The sequence below is a fragment of the Empidonax traillii genome, unplaced genomic scaffold (assembly GCF_003031625.1).
Source record: "Empidonax traillii isolate 1590-97213 ecotype Southwest subspecies unplaced genomic scaffold, ASM303162v1 scaffold13:size3042203, whole genome shotgun sequence".
NCBI lineage: Eukaryota > Metazoa > Chordata > Aves > Passeriformes > Tyrannidae > Empidonax > Empidonax traillii.
The window spans coordinates 1,098,670-1,106,998 of record NW_020955206.1 but is presented as its reverse complement, the minus strand read 5'-3'; positions in this window follow the sequence as shown (position 1 = coordinate 1,106,998).

The window sequence follows — 8,329 nt, the reverse complement described above, 5'->3', positions numbered from 1 at the left end:
GGCAGAGCCGATGCCAAGAGCACACAAATGGTGTTTATTGCACAACGCCAGGACAACGCCGCTTCCAACCGTCAGGGCTGTGAGAGGCAGCAGCGGCGGCGGGAGGGCAGGACGTGCAAGTCGATGCCTTTCGAGGCCCCCAGGGTCTTTTTATACTTTTAGAGAAGTTGGGCTCATCCTAAGTTCCTCTCCCACAGATTGTTCCTGTTGTTGTTGCTGCTCCGACCCCGCAGATCATGTGGCTCGGTGTGACCTGGACACGGCAGAGCCGGGCGCTGGGAGCTCCGGGTGCCTCCCCACACTGGGGGACAGCAGGGACACCGGGGACAGAGGTCCCTATGGCTCCAGCAGCTGGGTGCTTTTGGTTGTTCACCATCCTTCTCACCGTCAGTCCATCCCTTTAGGGAACTTGGTCCCTCTTTAACTTCCTAAAAAAGAAGCACTCTCTGTTCCTCTGCCACCTACCTTGGCAGCTGTGCTAGGGAGCAACTCTGGCTCCAGGACCCCAAAAAGCTGTGCCCAGGCAAAGAGAAGGGATTTCATTTTTGGGAGCATCCCTTAAACACACTTGGCACAGAGGACAGAGTCCTGGGTAAAGGTAGAGCTTTCTCACCCAGCTGCTGGGTGTCTTTTAGATTTTATCTCTACATCCTGGCTGGGTTCAAATTCCCTGTTGTTTGGATGCAATAAACCATCATTTAGTTGTGGAACTGGGTTTACTCGAGGGCTCAGCCATGAAACTGAGCTGCAGCCCCGCTTTAATGCTCACCTGGAAGCAGCCACCCAGCCAAAGTCATCCCTCTTGGTCCCAGGGACTGCAGGGTGGCATGGCCACAAGCTGGGAGCAGAAGAGACAGCACCCATACAATCACAGAATATCTTGAGTTCAAAGGGGCCCACAAGGATCACTGACTTTGCACAGGACAACCCCAAGAATCACATCATGTGCCTAAGAGCATTGTCCAAACCCATGTCCTTGCTCACAGGGACAGTCACGACCCAGGCAGTCATAGAGAGCATTAAAATCCAGAGCCAGGACAGTCAGGGACTGTGAAACAGGTGATTAAGCAGTCACTGAGCAGTTCCTTGGGATGGCTCTGTGGCAGCAGTTCCACATAGTGCTGAGTTTGGAGTTGCTGGGCTCAGAAGGGCACTCAGAGGCTTTCTCTGAGGCTGCCATGCTGGTGAACAGAGATGGGTCTCAAACCCCTTGCCTCCTGCCAACTCCCAGGAGCAAGGAGTGGATTTTAGTATTAAAATCTACTTTTCTTAGGGAAAAACCCCAAAGGGGAAAGCATCCACTTGGCAGCGGAGCATCCACTCAGCCTCTGTGGAGATGGACCCAAGTCCATGTCCCACAGACACAGGTGCAAACCAGCCCACTCCAGGGAATATTTTAAATTATCCATGCCAGTGACTAGTTTCTGAGTTAACTGTGTTGATTGACAGCACAGTTCCTGCTGCAAACCCTGCCTGGAGGGAGCAAAAGAGCAAACTCGGTTATATAAGAAACAGGATGAACAGTAATAGTGAGACTCTGACCGTGCTGTTACATTTATGGCTGGAGCACGTGGAGAAGGGGGTTGAGGTGTGCAGGGAGGAGGGAGAGAGCAAGGACAGAGCCAAAACAGCCCTAAACCAAGCCAAAACTACATCAAGAGGTGGTGGAAGCTTGTTTTTCCACCTCCCAGTCCCAAACTTAGCTATAGGATGTGGTGATGGAGATATTCTTGCACAGTGTGAGCTCCAGCTCCACTCCTGATGCTGCAGAAGGCAGAAGGCACCAAAAGCCCCAGCCAGGATTGTCACTTATCTCACCAGCAGGGTTGTTAAAGCTGTGTGAATTTATGACAGCACAAAGAAATCTTGGAAAAGTCATGAAATCAGAAGTTTCAGGGTTTGGGACAAGAAGCAGGGAGAGCTCCCAGGTCTCTCCCCTGAGCCCGTGAGGTTCTCCATCCTCTAAAATGTTCCAAAAGCCCAGTGGAGCTGCCTCCCAGTCTGGCAGAGCCCTCCTTTTCCAGGCTTCAGCTCTGCTTTCTCTACCTTTCCCCCAGCAAAACACACTGTGCCATCTGGTTTTTGCAGGATGTCCAGCCCTTCCAATGGTGAAAGAACAGCAAAGATTTGGGGAAGTGGTTTTCCACAGCCCTAAAACTTTCTCTGGAGAGGGGAGCACCCTAAAGCAGAGCACCCATGGACAACCAGTGAGGTTGGATTCAGTCATGGGAGCTCTGCCTGCAGCGGGATGGAGGAGGAGGGCTTCTCCATTCCCTCTTTCCCACCCTTTGAGGACACAATATCCACAGGGAGTGCAGCTTCTCCATCCAGTTCCTGCCTTTCCATTTCCTGGGATGCACATCCCTGGCAGAGATGTGAGATCTCACTGGAAAACACTTCCCATCACACTCCCAGGCTGAAAGAGGGGGCTGGAGCTGGGGCACAGGTGGCAGCCTCTCCACTAATTAGGGTTGATATCCAGTTTCGGGCTTCTCCATCATTCAGGGCCATGGAAAATCCCACCTGCTCATGTTTATATATTTTTTTTTTTTTAATTTTTTTCCCTCTCACAACTTAGCATGTGGTTTTCCCAGTGGCTCCGTACAGGCTCTGAGCAGCTCTGTCAGCAGAGCCAAGCTCATGCTGGACTCTGTTCTCAGTCAATCAGCCCTAATTAATGCTGACTCTAATGGTTCTCAATGCCTGTGGATTCTTCCTGTTCATACAGAATATTTCCACTGTTCTCTTTCCAGGCTGTGGTTGTTATTTCTAGAGAGATATTTTTCCCCATGATCCTCATACACTTTTTCCAGGAGGATTTGAAGCTCCTGATTTCAAAGATTGCCTTTGTTTGCTCAAAAGTCACGTTTTTTGAGCCATGCTGTTGTATTTATTACAAACTGAAATGCATATTTTTTTCAATGTAACTACTAAGAATAAGCAGCTAAAAAAGAAATCAACACACTGAGCAAGTCACTCTGATCTTAGCTCAGTGTTTTAGCAACATTAGGACATTTGCATTTTGTTAAGACGTGAGAAAAGTTTGTCGTGGTAAAATAATTCCCAGGCTCCCTGTAGGATCCTGATTACAAACATTCCCACTTTAAATGATCCAGAGGGTTGTTTTGGGAGTGGAATTTAGGAGAACCCACAAAGAGAAACGTTTTCAGCCCCTGGAAGTGCCAAGGAAATATTGGATACACGCAGAGGGAGCGGTTTGGCTGGGGAAGTGCAGAGCACCAGGGAATGTGGGATTCATGGCAGACGTCAAGGAATGCGCAATGGGTTGTCTGTAAACTTTAATGGTTCATATAAATAGATGAAACACCGCTGGATTTGTTATTGGTGAGCTTAATCTTGTCTTGAGGAGCATTTGGTGTCTGCAGAAGGTTTATGGGTATTGCTGATCAGGGGGTGGATGATTTAACATAACCTGGAGCAGGGTTTAGAATTTAATTCATGGAATCACAGAACCCCAGAATGGGTTTGAGTGGGAAGGGACCTTAAAGATCATCACATTCCACCCCCTTGCCATGGGCAGGGATACCTTCCTGATTGGTGCTGACCTGGATCTATGACCCCACCACAGAGCAGGGCAGGTCCCAGGGCAGGACCGACAGACAGGTCATGATGGTGCAAAGCCACCACGGCTCGGGGAGCAGCACAATGTTCCACTGAACCTGCTGAAGTGAGGCCAGAGGAGACCAAAAAGCTGATTAGAGGGATGGATCATTTCTGCTATAAAGAAAGGCTGAGAGAACTGGGATTGTTCATCCTAGAGAAGAGAGCTTTGGGGTGGCCTAGCTGTGGCCTTCCTGTACCTAAAGGGACCCCACAAGAGACACAGAGAGAGATTATTTACAAGAAGCTGGAATGACAGAACAAGGGGGAATGGCTTCAAACTGCCAGCAGGCAGGGTTAGATGGAATATTTGGAAGAAATTCTTCCCTATGAGGGTGGTGAGGCCCTGGCACAGGTTGCCCAGAGAAGCTGCCGTTGCCCCACCCCTGGAAGTGTTCAAGGCCAGGTTGGACAGGACTTGGAGCAACCTGAGATAGCAGAAGGTGTCCCTGCCTATGGCAGGGGGTGGAAAGAGATGAGCTTTATGGTCTCTTCCAACACAAACCATTCTGAGATTCCATGATTTAGCATCAGGGAAGGACACAGCTCCCAGTGCTCCCCTGGCTGCATCTCCTCTCCAACGAGCTCTCACACCACTCTCCCCAGCAAAAAGCCACACCAAAGCCAACCCAGCATTTCAGTGGCACTTAGGGCCAAATAACCCCCCACCCTCACCACAGCCCTGAGCAGCCCTCTCCTGTCCCGGCCAGGAAACCAGTCGGAAAATGAAAATTAAGTTTCCCTAACCAGCAAAAATACTGTGGTGAGGCTGGTTATTTTAGGTGCCAGCTCCAGCCAAGCAGAACCAGGACTGGGCTGTCCCCACCTTTGAGCAGCACCCGCTGTTCTCTCACCCCTCTCTAGCGTGGTTCCTGCCATCACCCGGCACCAGTGAGGGCTGGGATGGTTTTTGCAACTCATGCCCAGCTGGGCAGGATGAGAGAAGGGCCAACATCATGCCCAAACCCCCCACAGGATCCAAGACTGTGCCCCAACTCCCCCACAGCCCCCATCAGTAAGGACGTGGGGTGATCAGTGCAAGGTGCTGCATGCAAGCACAGCCAGAAAAGCCTTTATTTTCTTACAAGCTGCATTATTTCAGCTAAAAGCTCTTTTTTTTTCTCCCAAGCCCTTTCTTGGGAAAGTAGTGGCTCTAGGGTGATTTTGCAGGGTGGGTGACCAGTACCAAGCTCTCCCCACAAAGGGATGGAATGGGGAAATGCTCCTGAGGTGCTGCGCTAAAAAGTTGAGCTGTTTTTTTAATACTTTTGATTTTCTTTTCAGTTTTGCACTACCTTGTGGCTTCATGAGAACTCGTGGGAGCCTCTCAACACAGAGCATTTTCATTAAGGAACAAAAATCCTGTTTTTTTACAGACCTTCCTCATCCCCAAAACCCAAAGGGAAGAAAGAACATTATCACCCAGGAGACAACAAAAGCAGGTCTTCCTAAATATGCATTTTGTATCTTTTTGCCCCTTGCAAAGGCTGCAAACAGCAGAGACAAGCCCCTGGATCCTTTGCAGAAAGGATGGGGTGGGATTGTGATGCTCCAGTCCCAGATCCTGGCTGGGTTCTGCTGCCCAGAGCAACATCTTCAGCTCCATTTGGGCCAGAAAATGAGATTTTGTAGATGAGAAAAGACCCACAATCTCTGTAACCATCCCTGCAACACACTTGACGTTTCCTAATTGCCTTTTTGCAGGGGTTATTATTGAGTAATGCCTATTTTGTTGAAAAATTGCACCACAAACAGCCAACGGGGAAGGAAATAAATAATTGCTAATAAATGTCAAAGCAGATTAGCAAACCAGAAAGGCCAAGAAAGAGCAACTTTTTTCTTTTTCTTATTTTTTTTGGCTTGGAAAATAACTGCAGGCTCCTGGCAAGGATTGTCTTTAATGAAAACTATTCCAGTGCCTTGCAGGGGAGTTAATGCTTTGTCATTTCCTCAGCCTGGGTTAAAATGCTGTCTGACTCCTCCACAGCCTGCAGCAAGCCTGGAAAACAGCCTTTTCTTCTGTGAAACAAGGAAAAGATATAAAATATTGATGGATTTCTTCTGAGCACACTGGGAGCACAGAAAATTGGATGTAGAGGGCTAAAGTGTTGGGAAAATTGGGGAATTTGGGTGGTTTATTATATCTCCAGGGTCTGAAATTACATAAGATAACATGCATCGCACTGATACTTTGCAAAACATATGCTTCCAGGTCCATTCAAACCAAAGCAAAGGTGGAGAAAATAGAATTTAGAACCTTAAATGAAGTGTAAACCCAGATATAAATTAGGATTGAAATTAAAAAAAGTGAAATAGTAAAGATGAAAATGTTGTCACTTTACAGACAGTGGGGGTTTGGGAGTTTTCTGTCACTGAGTCCCAGCCTGGCCCTTTCTGGAAGGAGACACAAGGTTTGCTCTGGCCAACACAAGCCTTTGATTTAAAGACTCATTAACGTCACTGCAAAGCTGCGCCTTCCAGGCTGGCTGCTGGGATCCATAAAAGTGACTTATGAAGAAGGGAAAAAGGGAAAAGCAGAGGAGAACCCCCACTCAGCTCTGCCCGTGGACCAGCACCACCCTGATCCCCAGCCCGGGGTGTTACCCTTCCCCTGGCAAGGTTGGTGCCTCTGGTTGCTGCAAGAACCTTGGCTTTCAAAGTTCAAATACCTGCTATTTTCTTTTTTCTTTTTTTTTTAGCAGTATGCAAAGAAATGGCCCAATATGAGCCACTTCAGCACAAATCCTGGGCAATTCTTTTTCCTTTTCATTTTTCCTCTTTACTCAGCAGAAACCCATATTTCCTTGCTCTTGTACACAAGAAATAAAAACCTCAAGAGCATAGAGGATGCTGAAATGAATTGCTAAGCCCTCTCTTATTCCTCGTGGCTCCCCTAACTACTGCCAGCTCAACTTGTGGTTGAGATTACAGCGATAAATCACAAGCTTCTCTTTGAAATAACAGCTCTGATTTCACCCAGTGTGAGGAAGGAGAAGGACCGGCGGGTTGTGCAAGGTGGGAGGACAGGGATGTGATGGGTTCCTCCAGGCTTGGTGGTGGGTTGAGAGGTCCCAAGCTGGGCTGCACACCTTTAGGCATGTCCCCAGCTCGTGGGTCATGGCTGGAAACATCATAGAGAGATTTCCCCCAGCTCCAGTTGCCATCCTTGTATAGGGATTGAGGGTTTGAGTGTCATCTTGGGCAGGATGGGACTCAGCCAGTGCGTGCATTTACATTGGGATGCTGGGCTGGATGCAAAACTGGTCCTAGTGACAAACTTCCAGACTTTCACCCCAAACTAAGACTTATGGATAGAGCTTGGGTTTAGCACCTTTAGCCCAAAAAAGGAAGCTCCTTGCATGGGTGCTGACCTCAAAGAGCAAACAGGCTTGATGCACAGAGGTGATGGTGATACCCAACTAAATCCATGCACAAGAACCACCAGGCTCCCACATTTCTTCTGCTGAGTCCCTGCAAGCAGAAATAAGCCCAAAGATACCCTCAACTCTTTTGCTAACCAGGACTGAGTTTCACCTTATGTTTTGGGATCTTCAGAAACTCGCACCACACCCCTATTTTTAGCCTGTCCTCTCAGTCCCAGCTGTTCTGGCTGTGAGACCCTCATAGGACGCCTGCAGTCAGGCAGTATTTTAGGTATTTTTAGCCATGTCCATCTGTGATGGGCCAGCCTGGGTGAAGGAACGTGTGGTTTGAGCATCTGCAAGTGAGACCTGCTGGGCAGGAGGAGCAGAAACGGCTCCAAGGGCTTTTTAGCCATGGCCAGCAGAAAATGTGGAAGTGGTTCCACGATCTTGGGGCCAGGGAGGGTTAAATAAAGAAAAGAGCTGCTATGACCGGTGTGTCTTTTGGGTGCAACTGAGGCCAAGCTCAGCAGCAGGATGTGGCTGTGCAGAAGGGGGAGAGACGGAGCAGCCCCGAGCCCAAACCCACCTGTGCAAAGCCCTAAAGGGTCAGAGTGTGAGGATAAGAGGAGCTTCTTCTCTTCTGTATCACCCACATGTCTCATCCTGCCCCTTCTGGCTCTGCCACAGAAACCTCAGCATTGCTGTTGCATTGCCCAAACCCTGATGCAACCCAGCGTGCTGGAGTTCACCCCAACTTTGCTCTCCTCTCTCAAGGGGAGATGCACAACTCCACAGAGCCGATGGCCCCAATGCTTCCCTTTTCTCAGAATAAAGCATGATTCTTCTCCAAGAACAACAACAACAATAATAATAATAATAAAAAAAAAAAAAAAAAAAAAAAAAAAAAAAAAAAAAAAAAAAAAAAAAAAAAAAAAAAAAAAAAAAAAAAAAAAAAAAAAAAAAAAAAAAAAAAAAAAAAAAAAAAAAAAAAAAAAAAAAAAAAAAAAAGGAGTGCTGGAACTTTTACTTTCTTTGTGCCTTTTGCTACTTTTCAGGTGGGATTTGGGAAGTTGCTGAATATTCAGTAGCTTTCGACTTCGGGTTTTCACTTTTTAAAGGCTGCTGCGGTGAGTAATATCTGCCTGCCCATATCACACTACCTTGCCCTGGAAATACCCACCAGCACATGGAAAATTCAAAAAAATCATCTCCAAAGGACTCTCTGATTTCCCTGACAGTCTCACCAGGTCCCCAGGGACCAGCAGGGGCTGGGAGCCCCTGGGTGGGCAGGAGGCAGCCCTCACCCTGACTCAGATCCTGGTGGGCACCTGAGCATCTTCTCC